The 16,228-nt window shown below is 43.8% G+C and overlaps 1 protein-coding gene and 1 non-coding gene across 2 annotated transcripts in view; one reads left to right on the top strand and one right to left on the bottom strand.

Moving 5' to 3' along the window:
- The window catches only part of GNAL (G protein subunit alpha L), a 324,240-nt gene that overhangs the window by 32,047 nt on the left and 275,965 nt on the right, over positions 1–16,228 (top strand). The window lies entirely within an intron of this gene.
- On the bottom strand, positions 2,830–2,902 carry TRNAK-UUU. Its single transcript has one exon. It is a non-coding gene; the product is annotated as a tRNA-Lys (tRNA).

The following is a 16,228-nucleotide window of genomic DNA, read 5'->3' as shown; positions in this document are numbered from 1 at the left end:
CTTCCAAAATGTGAAGTGAGGCTAAACTTAAACCTCTGCAAACCAGGAAATACAAAATTCAGATGCACGCCAACCCTGCATCACAACTTTAACTCTGCCCTCTGAAGCTGGCAATAGCCACTGGGAGTGGTTCAATAAGGGAGGGTGCCATTGTAGTCAGTAGCCATGAGGAGGTTCTTAGCGAATCTGCCATTATCTGTATTGTACTCCACAAATTTGAATTGGAGCATATATCTGCGGGCATATTAACTGCCTTCGCTATGTTTAGGTGTAGCTGTATTAGTGGGAGCAACTCAGCAGGTCTGTTACTGTGATATGACAGGAGGTGCATGTGTACTTCAAAGGATCAACTATGCCTCATATCGGCGCTGAGTTTTGTAGGTTGTATCCTCAAAGGTACACCAGGGTATCTTCTTGCAATGAGGTGTGTCAGCAGTCTGGTGGTATAAATGACTGATCTTAGCGCTTACTGATGGGTAAGTGAAGGCAATGTTTCAGAAGGAATTCTGAGGGCAAGGGTGATGATGTAATATTTAGCAAAGCTAGGGTAGTTTGTGTGCAGCAGCCTCAGTGTTTGAGTGTAGGCCACACGTAGGTAGCTTTTGTTTATATCTGACCTAAACCCCAAGTAGCAAAGAGGCGGTGCTATACTTTGTCCCACAGTGCTCATCGGGCTGGCTCCAGGCACCAGCGAAGGAAATAGGTGCTTGGGGTGACCAATGGAAAGGGGTGGCACGTCCGGGTCTTCAGTGGCAATTCGGCAGCAAGTCCCTCGGTCCCTCTCTTCCTCTTTGAGCTGCTGCCAAAGAGGAAGAGAGGGAGCGAGGGACCCACCGGCGAATTGCCGCTGAAGAAAATGAAGCGGCGCGATTGAGTTGCCGCCCATCGGCTTTATTATTTTGTTTCACTGCTTGGGGCGGCAAAAAGGCTGGAGCCAGCCCTGGTGCTCATGTGCTATATTTCCAAGATGTTCTGTACCATGGGAGGGTAGAATGCTAGCTTGTGGGGTATTGCTTAGATGGCAGAATTACAGTTGCATTCCAGGGGTGGCATGTATCTTCATATTTTCTGGGTTTCAGAGGCTTAAGTTTAGCCACCCTCCACATTTTGGACCACTGGGCAACCTTAATTTGTGTTTAAAGCTTTGGGGCATTTAATTTTTAATCTCAGTGTGACGGGTTCTCCCTGGGGTGCCACCTGGAACTGGGATACCACTGAGGTCCCTGACACACCAGCCTGGTGGTCTCCTTACACTGTACTGCTGTGACAAGCTGCAAAGCCCTCTAGCCTGCACTTTCACCAACATTCACACAGGTAGGGACACACCCAACTGCAGTTACACACAGGCTCTCTAACCACCAGCTTCCCAGCCTGGGACTCTGGAGCAGTACCATCCTGTCCTGGTCAAATCTGGCCAGTATATGGGTTTAATACAGGGGCGGGCAAACTTTTGGGCCCGAGGGCTACATCTGGGAATAGAAGTTGTATGGCGGGCCATGAATGCTCACAAAATTGGGATTGGGGTGTGGGAGGGGGTGAAGGGTCTGGTTGGGGGTGTAGGCTCTGGGCCGGGGCCAGAAATGAGGAATTCAGGGTGCGGGAGGGGGCTCTGGGCTGGGGCAGGGCGTCTGAGGTGCTGGGGGGGGAGGTGAGGGGCTCCAGCTGGGGGAGGTGTGGCTGGGGATGAGGAGTTTGGGGTATAGGAGGGTGCTATGGGCTGGGACCAAGGGATTTGGAGGGCAGGAGGGGGATTGGGGCAGGGGGTTAGGGTGTGGGAAGGGGTGCAGGCTTCGGCTGGCGGTGCAGGCTCAGGGATGTGGCTGAGAATGCGGAGTTTGGGATGCAGGAGGGTGCTCTGGGCTGGGACTGAGGGGTTTGGAGGGCAGGATGGGGATCAGGGCTGGGACAGGGGGTTGGGGCAAAGGGAGATGCTCAGGAGTGCAGGCTTCAGGCAGTGCTTACCTCAAGCAGCTCTCCAAAGCAGCAGCATGTCCCTTCGGTTCCTACGCAGAGGTGCAGCCAGGCACCGCCCCTGCAGCTCCCATTGACTGTGGTTCCCAGCCAGTGGGAGCTGTGGGGGCAGTGTGCACAGTGGAGCCCCCTGGCTGACCCTATGGGAAGCTTTGTTGTGTTGGCAGGGCATGCCTCGCTCCTTAGGCTTCAAAAGTTGCTGCTTCTGGTGAGAGGCTACACCTGTGAGTGGTGGCCATTCTGAAGGTATCTGTTGTTTGGAGGAGTCCCACGCCTCCCAGAAATGTAATTTTTGCCTAGCCTTAAAGTTGAGAGAGATTAAGTTCAGACTGTCGATAAGATGCCCATTTTGACCAGTGTCAGAGTCAGCTGAGGAGACATCTGTCTCTGGACAGATCCAGCCCCCCTTCCACCTTGGTGCAGGCATTCCCTAAGAAGTGGAGGTTATTAGAGGCTTCTGAGCGGACTCCCAAAAAAGAGGAGCGCAGACTCTGATCTGAAGTAGTTTGCTCTGAAGACACCCAGGTCCCCTGTGAGATCTATGGTCTCTGAAGCCTTGACATCCCAACTTGATACTGTTGAGTTGGAGACTCTTCTGGTACTGATGGAAACAGCCCCTGAGCTCAAGGGAGAGGCATTGCTCTCACAGGATTTCATAGATTCATAGACTATCAGGGTTGGAAGGGACCTTAGGAGATCATCTAGTCCAATCCCCTGCTCAAAGCGCAGGACAAATCCCCAGACTTTTTTTTTTTTTACCCCAGTTCCCTAAATGGCCCCCTCAAGGATTGAACTCACAACCCTGGGTTTAGCAGGCCAATGCTCAAACCACTGAGTTATCCCTCCCCTGAAGCAGAGCACCTGACCAGGGACATGAACCCTGGACCCTCAGATTAAAAGTCTGATGCTCTACCAACTGAGCTAGCCAGGCAAGTAGCCTCTACCAGGGACAAGGAAAGCAAGCATAAGCACCCTGGTTTGGTACCATCAGGCTCAGTCCCACCATCACCACCTACCCATTTAGCATCATTGGTACCGAGCAAGTGATGGCACCAGACTCCATTGGCACTTACATTGGTATGCCTCTGACATTGACAGCACCATCTGCTTCAGCTACTGCATCCTCTGTTACTGCTTAGGTACCAGTTCCCTACTTGGTACTGCAAGAATTTACATGTGCAAGGGATCTATCCATAATGGATAAGCAAGAATCCCTGCTCCTCATGGGTACTGAGCATCTTTCTGTACCAATACATCGATCTCCAGACTGCTACTATCCTCTGGTACTTCAGGATTCTCCTATATTTTCTATGGGGGCTCCTCTCTTGGACGATGTTGAGGAGGATAAATGGCACTTCCAGTCAGTCTCTTCTGTTTCAATCCAGGGTTCCCTATGTATCCTGACAGGAACCCGTTTTTTTGACAGTCACAGGGAAGTTATCAAGGGTGGTGGAAGCAATGCTATATGTCACTCCCACTCCTGTATGGGCCTCCTGCAGTGGCCACATTGGGATCCCTGGGTTGTTAACCGACAGCAGTTCTCCATATCAAAGGCAGACTAGGATTGTTCAGTCCTATCCTCCCCAACCAACCCCCCCCCCCCCCCCGGAGAGGACGTTTGAGGAACAAGAGGCCAGCACAGACAGAGGCCACCCCTCAAATGCCCAATTCATCCTTGTCTCCAGATGAAGTGGTTATGCTGCCATCACCTTCCGTGACCAACTATTTTTGGCAATTTCAATACCTCATAAAGAGGGTAGCTGACGCTCTCTTCAAATTCCAATCAAAGAGGTCAGGGGTTCACAACACAACCTGTTGGGTATCCTGCAGTCAGCAACACCCTCCAGGGTGGCATTACCCAGCAATGAGGTGCTCCCGGATCCAGCTAAAACTTTTGTGGCAAACATCTGCCCCTATTCCACCAATGTGTAAAAGGTTGGACTATAAGTATTTTGTTCCCCCTAAGGACTTTGATTTCTTGTTCTCTCACCCTTCACCTAACTCCCTAGTAGTGTGCTAAAACGAGCAAGGCAGGCAACACTTCTCCAGGTCTGCTTCACATGATAAGGACCAAAAGAGACTGGATCTATTTGAATGAAAGTCCTATTTGTCAGCAACCCTGCAGTTCAGGATTACAAACTATCAGGCAGTTGTGGCCAAATTCAGTTTCACAAACTATAATATATTGGCAGCCTTTATTGAACACCAGCCACAAGAACACAAGGAGAAATTCCAGTCTATCATTTCAGAGAGCCAGTTATTGGCCAGGACCACTCTTAAAGCATCCTTAGATGCTACTGTCAGGTCCATCTCCACAGTGGTAGTTTATGTACAGGGCATTGTGGCTTCAACTCTCAAGGTTTCTGAGAGAGCCATAGAACACCCTTAAAGATCTCCCATTGACGGTTATAGGCTTTTCTCAGAGACCCCAGAGGAGTCCTTGTGTACGCTCTAGAGTTACTTTATGTTCCCTGGGCATATATACACTTACAAATAAGACACTGTTTATTAGGTCACAAATTGCTCAGAGACTGCATCCTGCTCAGTTCTTTGGATTTCGTAGAACCTCTGAGCTCTCCAGGAAAAGACACACACGTTTCAGAGAGAGATTGCTGCCCACCCACCCTCCACAACCACTCAACTGTCTTTTAAGCAGAAGTTTTGAGGGGCTGGTTGAGGGTTCGAATCATCCCACATCTCTGGTTTTACAGCTGTGCCCATTTGCCCACCACCTGCCCTGTGGGGACCATTTCCAGCATGCCTGGGGGTGGTTTACTACGGACAGCTGGGTCAAAGAGGTCATAACTCTTGGCTATACCATCCACTTTGTCACTGCTTCCCTTCAGCTCCCCTTCCCTGTTCCTCTTCAGGGACTCCTTGAGCTTATGGTATGACAGGAGGTGAACTCTCTTCTCTGGTTAGTTGCAATTGACCTGATCCCTCCCTCTTAAGGGGGAAGGGGTTTTACTCAAAGTATTTCTTCATACCAAAGAAGGACAGAGAGTGGAGACTGACCTTAACTCTTAAGACTTTTAAAGAAGTATGTAAAGCTTCAGAAGTTCAGGATGCTGACTCTAGCAACTATAATTCCTTCATTGGAGAAGGGGGACAGGCTTTTTGTAGGCTGAGGGCCGAAAACCAATTTCCATATAATGATACACGCATTGAATAGGAAATATCTGCAATTCACTATAGGCCAGAATCATTCCAATACCGTGTGCTTCCTTTCAATCTCTCCTCTGCCCCAAGGGTGTTCTCCAGGTCCTGGTGGTAGTGGCTGCTTACCTCTGACAGGAGGTGATTCTGGTCTTCCAGTACCTTGATGACTGACTGGTTACTCAAAGGCCATTCTTACGAAGCAGTACTATCTTCCATGTAGACAACACTAGCTCTGTTCCTACTGTTGGATATTTAGCTAAATGTAAGGAAATCTATGTTAGTCCCCTTAAAGAAGATACAGTTTATATGGGCTTCTTTGGACTCATTGACAGCCTGCCTTTCCTTAGAGAGTCTCATAATCTTGTCAGGTTTGGTTCAGACAATTCAGACGAGTCCTTGGACCCCTATAAGGCTGCTACATGGGCTTCGGTACATACATTTTTCAGGGCACTACACTTTAATCCATGCTATCAGATCCAATGTGGCTGTAGGTACAGTTGTACTATTTTCAGTTCTGGATTCAATTCCCAACCTCACTCTGGGAAACTGCTTGAAAGTCACTTGAAGTGGAGCATTCATAGGGCCACTTCTTGAAGAATAAGAAGAGGTTACTCACTTTGTGCAGTAACTGCAATTCTTATGGGTGCTCTTCCTTTCCCTCTGCTTCACACTGGTCTCTGTGGCGACATTCAGGTGGAGAAGGAACTGAGGGCAATTCACCTGCATGTCCCTCTATAACCTTGATGTCTAGCAAGAAGAGGCATAGGGCATATGTGTAGGCCAACCGAGAACTGCTAGCAGAAAAATCTGAGGGCTCAAGAGGCATATCTGAAGTGGGGCACATACATCTCGAAGAACTGCAGTTACTGCACAATTGGGTAATCTCTTCTCAGTTTAAAACAGGTTTGGCAATACAAGATTGAGGTGCTCCTGCAGCTAATAGAGTACTAATAGTGATATCAATTGTTCTAGTTTACCAAATGGTCTAAACGGACATGTGGAACGCTGAGCCAGTGCATTAGGAAGACTCTTTGAGTCAAAATTTGGTTGCTGTGATAGCATGTAAATGTGACAGAAGCAATTGGAATTGTGTGGAATGACAGATACTTTTACCTATCTCGGCTGGTTTGAAAAGACCATATTCTGATGTCTGCCCTACTTATTCATGCCTCCTGCCTTCCTTCCTTCCTTGCACCTCTTTGAGGCTCAGTGCGGAATATCAGAGCCTAAGAGAAGAAAATATAAAGTTTGGCCGTAATAAATGCACACACCCAATTTGTATTATACCTTTGATCCTGATGGTGGCAGCAAATACTAAGGGAAAAGAAACTAAATTTCTAATAGAGATAACTGTGTTTTTAATTATTGAAATATAGAGAAAAGCTTTTTTTTTTTTGTTTGTTTTGGAATAGGAAGGAGGGTTGTTTTGGCTTTTAAATGCAACAGCTTGAAAATGGAAGGTCAACTTGAGCTGCAAAAAATAGTTTGTCATTATCTCAGCTATTAACTTTCTGTATGACACATTTACAATGTTCTGCAAACAGATGTAGATGGCATGAATAAAGTTTTTTTTGCTTTGATTAAAATCTTAAGTCACAGGAATGGAAGGACCTCCAAGTTATGCATTGCATTGATGTCTAAAAGCTTCTCGGTTACTTTTTATTACCATAGTGCCTCGAAACCCTAGTCAAGGACCAGGATCCCATTGTGATAGACGTTGAACAAAGACAAAACAAGAAGATGGTCCCTTTCCCTTTTCCCTTTCCTTACAATTTTAAGTATAAGGTAAAAGATGTATACAGATAGATAGATAGATTACTAGATCCTTGGCCAACTTTGAGCCTGAGCTAATTTTAAACGGGAGATAATAGCTGCTTACAAGTATAAACACAAACTTAATGGAACATGAAAAATTTGAAGTGATCCAAAGGGACATATAGCTAGCTATAGTAGGATAAAAACAAGCAAAAGAAAAGATGCACATTCTACCAGCTACTAGGTTGCTACTTGGACAACTGTATGGTCACCCAAGGGAAATGGTGGAGGCCTGCTTCATCACTTAAATTGCAAGTGGACTGTGGAAAGCAGCTAAAATCCTATGGTGGGGATCAGTTCTACATAGCAGGTGCTGGGATAGATGATCTAATGGGCCTTTTCCATTTCTAATGTCAGTAAGTTTTAGGGCAGAAGATCTACACTTAAACATTGCAATGACATAGCTGTACTGATGCAGCTACACTGCTCTAGTGCTTAAGTGAAGACGTTCCTATGTCGATTGGAAGAGTTTCTCCTGTGGGTTTGGTTAATCTGCCTCCCTGAGAGGCAGTATCTGTCACTGACAGTGACGCTGTCCTGTTGACATAGCGCTGTCTACACCAGGGGTGTGGGGCGCTAGGTCGGTGTAACTGTGTCATTATGTAATTATGTGACTATAGGTCTATACCATAGATCTGGCCTTAGAGGCTTTATTTCCTTGTTTAGCTGTTGTTTTTTTTTAATCAGACTAGTTTTAGATTGATGGGAAGCTAACAGCCACAAATTAACCGCAGAATAGGTGCAACATGGGCAATAGCAACTTCCCATATCTAGGGATGTGATAGTAGTTTTTCCTGTCCATTCATTCAGTGGCTTGTTCTGAGATCACAGATGGCACTCATGTTGGTAATGGTGTCTCTTGTGATTTGATTCATACATGACTGACTAGGCTGAGATCACAAAGGGCCCTTCATGTATAAATGAACAAGTATAGTAGGATAATTTGTCATTACTAGCATTTTGCAAACCAGTGGTATAGAATGAGTCTTTCTAGTCTCTTACTGATCCTCAGGGACATCCATCAGTTTCCTCCATTACTTTTTTGATTTTGAGAGTTATTCATTGGCACGCTGTTGAGATTTTTTTTTTATGACTCTGTTACAGAAATCTTTATGAAACAAACTGCTTAAAGTGTTATTTTATCTTTCTCCCACTGCTCCATTTATGATATAGTCTCGCTCCATTACTGTCATTTCAGGCTCCTGTTGTTTTTTCCTGACTTCCAAAGTCATTACCTGAGAATCAGACCCATTGCCAGGTTGAAGTATTGATATCTCTAGCTATTCCGTGTTTGCCATGAGCTGAGTAAATTTACAGTACTATATGTACTTTTTTAAAAAACACATTAAAAGAATGTTAAGTTTGCAAAGTCAAACAATTGAGTTAGGAAATGCTACAATTAATGTTCCTGGGCAACCTTACTTTGGTTCCCTTGCACCATGTGTATAGGGCGTCTCATCTTTGGTTTCAACCCATAATCACCAATAAAACACCCCATTGCACAAAAAGAAAAAGAAATCCGTGTTTATTGGATAAACATTGGAAAAAACATAGGAAATGGTTACTTTTATCTAAGGGCTTGTCTACATGGAACAGTAGAAATCACACCCTCATAGTCCACATTACAGTACAATTACATGTTGCTCATTAATTGGTCCATGTAGACTCTGCTGGTGTGCACTAAAGGTTCCCTAGTGTGCTTTATCATAATTCTGTTTAAAACAGTACTACATTAAAGTGCACTAGGGAACCTTACAAAGAAAATACCCTTTTACAGTAAATACAAAGATACTGCCCTGGAACCCACCTACCCCCAACTTTTTTGGACATCTACATAAAACTCACAAATTGATAAAAGTAAACCCTGAACGATGAAATTAATAACCCCCCAAACAGAAGTCCTACATATGTTACAATACCATCTTTAGTTACATTATCACATACTATTTTTTCCACATTCCGCATTCAAGACTTTATTACCCTGCTTACTGATGGTGGGTTATATTAAACTGCACTGCTGCACTTAGGTTTGTGTGTATTTTAAGCATATATCAAAGGCACATTCTCAATATGAATATGTACTCCTCTTTAGTATTTATTTAGGTTTTATAGACATGCTATCTGGTGGGTTGGGCCCCTCTTCTGGATCCTGCATACTTGGGCCTAAATTTATCTACCCAGTTGTTTCCTTCTGTCTGCTTTTCATTGTTCCTTTCAGCAGTTTCCTCCTGTCCCCTACATGTGGTAGCAGTGTACTTGGTTTTTGAAGAAACTACATGTTGCTTGGCAGCACTACTGTAGGTGCACCACCTGACTAGAGGGTTCACAGTGTCTAATGATGACCACTTTTGGTTGTTCCTGACAGAGCAGAGCACTACCTTCTTGATCTAGTTTATGGTTTGAAATATGACTGCTTCTCTGTCCCCTTCATGTCAGATAGTCTTCACAGTTGGAATGCCTCATCTCCATGGCAACTAAAGGCAGATGGTATCTTTTGCTCTGAGCCTGGGATGAGGACTGCCCCTTAGGAGCAATTTCCCAGAATTCTGTTTTTCCAAGCAGTCCGCATGGCAGACCCCAACTCTCCCTCTGTAGTAGAGATTTCACATGATTCTTAATTTTTTTTAACTAAATGTGCCTGTATTCTCATTGGCTTTGCATTTTTCCCCCATCAAAACTATTAAACTCAACCAAAAAGTATATTTAAAAAACATTTTTTTTTCTTCCTGAGGAGGCTTTGAAGGACAGCATCTCTGCTCCCCTCCCATCTCAGAAGTGGTAGACAGGCAGCAGGTCACAGTGAAACCTGACTCCCAGGGTGTGGATGAAGGTCCACACCAAGATGGTTGACTAGGTTGCAGTGATACATGGCACTAACTGAAGAAATTGGAATTGCAGGCTAAACTCTGATTATCCTTCCATATATTTTGTTGGTAAACTCTTTGGGGAGTATAAAGACAAAGCAGTCACTGTGGCCCACCTCCCCACTTCCAGTGAAGGTATCTTTGAACTATCAGCAGGTGTTTCCCTTTGAAGCTATTGCTCTGTGGGTTCCAACCTAAAGATTAGATATTAGAAAGGGAGGCCATTGCTGCTTTTCCAGAGAATTTGAAGACCAAGACTGGGATTCTTTGGAAACCATCCAGTCGCAAAAGTGTCTCTTATTTTTGGCTTTCCCAAGGAGCACTTCAGGGTGAACCCCCATGTGGGAGTGAACCATATCAGAAAATGGGTGCTTAAGATAATCGGGGAAGGATATTCACTAGAATTTACTCTTTGTCTAAGGGAAAAGTTTTTTTTATCCTTTTCCCTCAAAGTAAACTGACATGCTTAACAAGACCCTTTGTAGCATCAGAAGATTAAGGATATAATTCATCTCCTACACATCAGAATGACAGAACTAGTTCTGTAGAGAGACTTCTATTTTTAGAAAGGACTCAAGATTCTTTGTGGTACAAAGAGAAGCAATGGCATGCAGCCCATTTTAGATCTCAGAGTTCTCAATAAGTCTGTAAGGAGATCCGTATTCCAGGTAGAAATACTGAAATCCGTATTACAATACTTTAGAATATGAAAATAAATCTCCTGGAGATCTACTGAAGATATGTTCACACAGATACTTTAGGTTCTGCTACAACAAGAAGCATTTTCAACAGAATACCCCCTTTTTGGATTCATAACTTCTACACTGGTATTTACAAATGTTATGTCATCCCTCTCTTCAAGTGAAATAAATACTTTTCCCTTGTCTGGACAACCTCATCATATTATGCATTGCCCACCAGCCATGGCTTAAGTCTTCACAAACATGGCTTTGAGTGAACAAGTTAAAAGGCCCTCACAAAATTCCAGCATCTAAATTATCATCCAGAGCTATCTTAATTTCAGAAGAGAGATGGAAAAAGATAGTGTCTGTTTTGCCAAGCATTAGCACACATCTCCCAAAATAATCTCTGATTCAGCTCTTGGGCTAGTTGGCTTTGTGATGAATTTCTGGATACCTGGCACAATTCGTGCTTTGCTTTTAGCCCGTAGTTGCAGGAAATCAGTACATAAAAACCTTGGTCCAGATCCAATACCGGCATCTCTTCTTAAATAAGAAGAATGAGTTTACCAGCTACCTGAAGTTGGTCCAGAGATAAATCCAAAACAGATACTGGACCCCATGTTGGGGGAACATATTTTGTCAGGGGAGGGGGAGAGAGGATGAGGGAGATGTGGCCCAGGAAGGAAACATGGAATATAACCTGTTTTATGCTATGGACCATCAAGCTCATCCTTCCATTCCCAGCAGATCATTTTTCAGAAACATGGTGTGTATCTAATTAATAAGGCAGAAAATGTTCAGCACTGCTTAGAGTAGTAGCCTTGTTCATGTCCTGAGCAGAAGCTCCCACTCTTTTCCTTAGGATTCTACATCTAGAGGGAAAATTGGGGTGCGCTGGCTTAGTGAGACATAGTCAGTGAGTCCAAAGGAATGCAGACTAGATCAGCTAGCCTGTTGGTGCATCACAGGCCAGGTTGGAAGCCTACTGATGTACCTATTTGCATCCAATTTTTAGCTGGAAAACCCCAAGAGGTACTAAGTGAGGAACAGACACTCAAAAGCAGTAGCTGTGGTCTCCTTATCTCAGAAGTGTGTTAAAAGACCTCCTATTCCTTCCCCCACCGTCTACTGAGCATGAAGATGGTAAATACAATTGTGAAGGAGCAGGATATGGTCATTATAATACCCTTCTCATTAACCATCTGGTCTTGGGTCTCAGGCCTAATTTAGATGTAACTGGAATCTTCTTTCAGAGTCCCAACATGCAACCACAAAACATTGTGCAACAGTGACCTATCTTGAACTAATATTCAGGGCTGCCTAACTAGTCAGCTGGGAAGCTGAGAGGAAGGAACTACAGTTTCTCATTCTAAGAAAGTGATTAAAAACCCTCCTAGCATCTCAGAGGAAATTCACATATGATGTCCATATATCATTTCAAGTTTTAGATGTTGGTGTTACAAGGGACACACATCAGCTGAAGGAAAGGAAAATCTGGTATTTTTGCAAGATGGCCTGAACATGGAGCCCAAGGCCATTTTCTTTGTAAAGACAAGTCAGCATCTGCAGTCATATTGCACTGTGAGAAACTGATGAGAGCCTCTAATCACCATGACATAAAAGTCCATAAAAGAGCACCAGCACTCTTATCAGTCCTCTGTCAATATGGCGGTTCCTGTCATGATCTTGATCTGTAGACTATAAGTCCTAATAAAACCACCTTTCAGCTTCTCTTCCTCATCTTATTAAGAGTATTGCCTGCATACAACCATCTTTTCTAATTGAGTTTGGCATGCTCTCAGTGAAACTTCAATCATTCATTCTATCAAACATGATAATTTGTGCATCGTCAGGGCTCCATCCCCCAAAGTCACCATAATCTTTCTTATATAAGAGGAAGTAGTATTTTTCCCTTCTGATTGAATCCAACATTGCTAAGGAAGTAGAAGTTAGATGTGAACAGAGTCTACAGAAGAATAAAGATGTTTATAGCAGAGGCATTCAAAGCTTCAGGTACAACTCCTCTCTTTACAATGCACACTATGAAAAGAGCAACTGATTTTGTGGGAGGAGAAATCACACAGATCTTAAGAGGAGCCCTGTAAGGCTTCTACAGGGCCTCCCATACACACTTTATCAAATACTTTAGAATCAGCATCCTCACCCTAATGCAGTATTTGGTAGAAGGTTGTTTCAGAACAAGGTGCCACAGTAACCTTTAAGTCCTTTCTCAATTCTACATAGGTAAACTGAGTCCTCTCTTTCTCTCTCCCTCCTTCCCTCCCTGCCTAGGTTTACTTACTGCTTTCAATCTCCTGCTGTGAAGATTGCTTGATATGGAGGGGACTGAGAAAAGGGAAATACTCCCTGTGAATTTTCATTCCTGGAGCCTCCATGTCAGACAGTCTGACTCTACTTTGGAGGACTGAATTATGTCCAGGGTATTTTTTTTCCTGGCTATTGCTGATTGATTGTTCAGTAGTTCTGAGAGGGGAAAGATGGTACTTCTCCAGGAAATCCCTAACATTTCATGTCAAGGCTGCAAATGGTTTCAGTTGAATAGCACTTTTAAACTTTTATATAGCTAGTATTTTTAAGCCATGGAAGCCATATGTTTTGAGAATTCTTCCTGAGGGGGATCCTAAGCCCAAACTCAAAGAACTCATACCTCCAGTTGCCATGGAGGAGATGGGGAGTGCTCCCTGTGCATACTGACATAGAGGGTTCTAAAATAAAAATTCACTAGTAAAATAGAATTTTTCCTTTTTCTGTGGACAGAATGGGGGTACCAAGACCTAGAACGGGTTCTCAAACTTCATTGCACAAAGACCCCCTTCCGACAACAAAAATTAGTATAGGACCCCAGGAGCAGGGACCAAAGCCTGAGCCCACCCAAGCCCTACCACCGTGGGTGGGCAAAGCCCAAGGCCTTCAGCCCCAGGCAGGGGGCCTGTAACCTGAGCCCTGCCGCCGAGAGCTCACGCCCTTGGGCTTGGGCTTTGGCCCTGGGCCCCAGCAAGTCTAAGCCAGTCCTGGCGACCCCATTAAAACAGGGTCGTGACCCACTTTGGGGTCCTGATGCACAGTTTCAGAACCACTGACCTAGATGTTCCTGATAGCTCTTGCAATCTCCCGTTATTCAAAACAGACAGCGTCCAACAGTCCAGACAGACAGATACTGAAAGAAATTCCACTGCAAGTTATGCCAGTCTTCTACCATGAACTATTTTAAATGTGATTAGATACCTATTTGACCATATTTGTTGCAGTTGTTTTCAAAAACAAAACTGCAACAAGATTTGATTTTGTTTTTGTAATTAATCTTCTTGCATGGCGGTGTGGAAACAAAAAAAATTGCTTTTCTTTATACAGGAATTGTAATATGGTCTGAAATAATGAAAGCCTTGCTTCCAATAGCTCAATTTTTGCCATCTCCCCAACTTAGCTAAACCAATCCTATGTATCTGAAACTCCACAGGTATGATTTTGTGGAGCAGATCAGTTTACACATTTGTGCAATATGGATATTTCACAAGTGAGGTGGTTCTTTGACACTAAGTCATGTCTTCTACACTCCCCTGTAGTTTGGACTATAAAAGTTTGAATAGCAATGCATACCAATGCGCTGCACTGTATTTCCCCAATGTGGAAGAGGACTACATTAATGCTAAATAGGACTCATTTAGTTCACTCCCACCACATCCATATGGAAGAGTTACAATGCAAATCTTTGGTGCACACTGCTGTTCATAGTCCCATACACTGTATTGCGGGGCAGTGTAGACATGCTCTCAGAAAATGATTGATTCATCATAATTCCAAAGCATGTTGACCTAGAAACTGTAAATGTATTCATGAGAAGTGGTGCCATTTATTACTTTGTAATGATCTAGGAATCAGTCTCTTTCTGGGTGCATTTTGAGCATTGTGGATTTCTTAAACCTGTATGTTGTCATCATATGCATCACCAGGCTGATGTAGGATTCTAAATGCCACACCAGTGTTGTATGCTAAGCCACATAGCTTCTGAAGTGAACGTCCAGCTGCTGCAGCCATTTATAAGTCCTTTGTGGTACTTGTATTCCATGCATAGTTTCTCGTAATTATCCATGGACCTAGAAACTTGCATTCAGCTTCCCTGAAAGAAGACAGTTGCTTCTTTTCTTTTCTTTTGTTTTTCTTTTTCTTTTCTGATCACACTCGCATGGCCTTATAACCTTACAAGAATTTGCATAGAGCTTGGAGCCATGAAATCATGATATTCTGTTCCCACTTCTTTCTTAGAATGTGTATGCTAACTCTCCCAGGGGATGCGTCAAGAGAAAATTGCATCAGAGTCTCTCTACTGGAAAAATGTTCTGAAAAGGCTCATTGCCATTGTGGGAATGCTTGCTACCCAAAACCTAGCACTGCGTGGTGCTTCAGTTCAGCTGTATATGCCAAACAGTGGAAACTTCCTTAAAATTGTGGAGCTGATGGCTGAGTTTGATGCTGTACTCCAGGAGCATCCAAGAAGAATCACCACCCGAGAAATGTAAACACACCAGTACCTTGGAAAAACAATTCAAAATGAGATCATACAGTTACTAGCAACAAAAGTCAAACAGAAGATTGTGGCAGATCTGAGGTCAGCAAAATATTACTCTGTTATTCTGGACTGCACACCTGACACCAGCCATACGGAACAAATGACTTTAATGCTTCGTTTTGTAACAACAACTGAACTTAGTGAAAATGTCCCTGCAATGGGGACTGTCAGAGAGCATTTTCTAGAATTTATTGGTGTTGATGATACTACAGGAGCTGGTATGACAAATGTGCTTCTTAAAAAGTTGGAAGATACGGTAATTGCGATAGCTGATATGAGAGGTCAGGGCTACGATAATGGTGCCAGCATGAGAGGAAAGACCTGGATCCGAGAGTTAAACCTTCGAGCTTTTTTTTGTCCCCTGCAGTTCTCATTCATTGAACTTGGTGGTCAGTGATGCAGCATCAGCTTCTAGTGAGGCTGCTGAATTTTTGAATGTAATTCAGAGCATCTATGTTTTTTTCTCTGCATCAACTCATCGATGGCAAATTTTGAAGCAACATCTGGGAACATCCTCTCTGCCACTGAGTGCCACATGATGGGAAAATCGAGTGGAGGCGACAGCCTATCAAACACCAAATTGGGAAGATAGATGATGCCATAGTTGCCATTATGGAGGATAATGCTATGACAGGAACTGTTCATGGGAGAACAGTGGCAGAGGGAATGGAATCACCAGAAACATACATAACTTCAAATTTCTGTGTGGCTTAGCGTTGTGGCATGACATACTGTTTGAAATAAATGTTATAAGCAAGAGACGCCAAGGTGTTGACCTTGATGTATCTAGAGAAATGGAATAACTGGACAAAGCAAAGTCATACCTACAGTCTTACTGGTCAGATGAGGGATTTCAAAACGTTCTGAAGAGTGCACAGAAGTTGGCAGAATAACTTCACACTGAAACTATATTTTCCCACCCATTCAGGAATACAAGAGTCACTGAAGAAGAAGAAGAAAGTTTGATTACAAGGCATGGGATAATCCCATAAGAGACCCCAACCAACAATTCAAAGTTGAATTCTTTAACCAGGTGCTAGATTGTGCAATACGGTCAGTTGAAGAACGTTTCATGCAGCTCAAGGAACACAGCAGTATATTTGGGATGTTGTATGATATTCCAAAACTCCTCACTTTACCTGAAGAAC

This window comes from Mauremys reevesii, linkage group 2, assembly GCF_016161935.1.
Source record: "Mauremys reevesii isolate NIE-2019 linkage group 2, ASM1616193v1, whole genome shotgun sequence".
Lineage (NCBI taxonomy): Eukaryota > Metazoa > Chordata > Testudines > Geoemydidae > Mauremys > Mauremys reevesii.
Note: the sequence above shows the minus strand (reverse complement) of the source record. Positions and strands in the feature narration are given on the sequence as shown.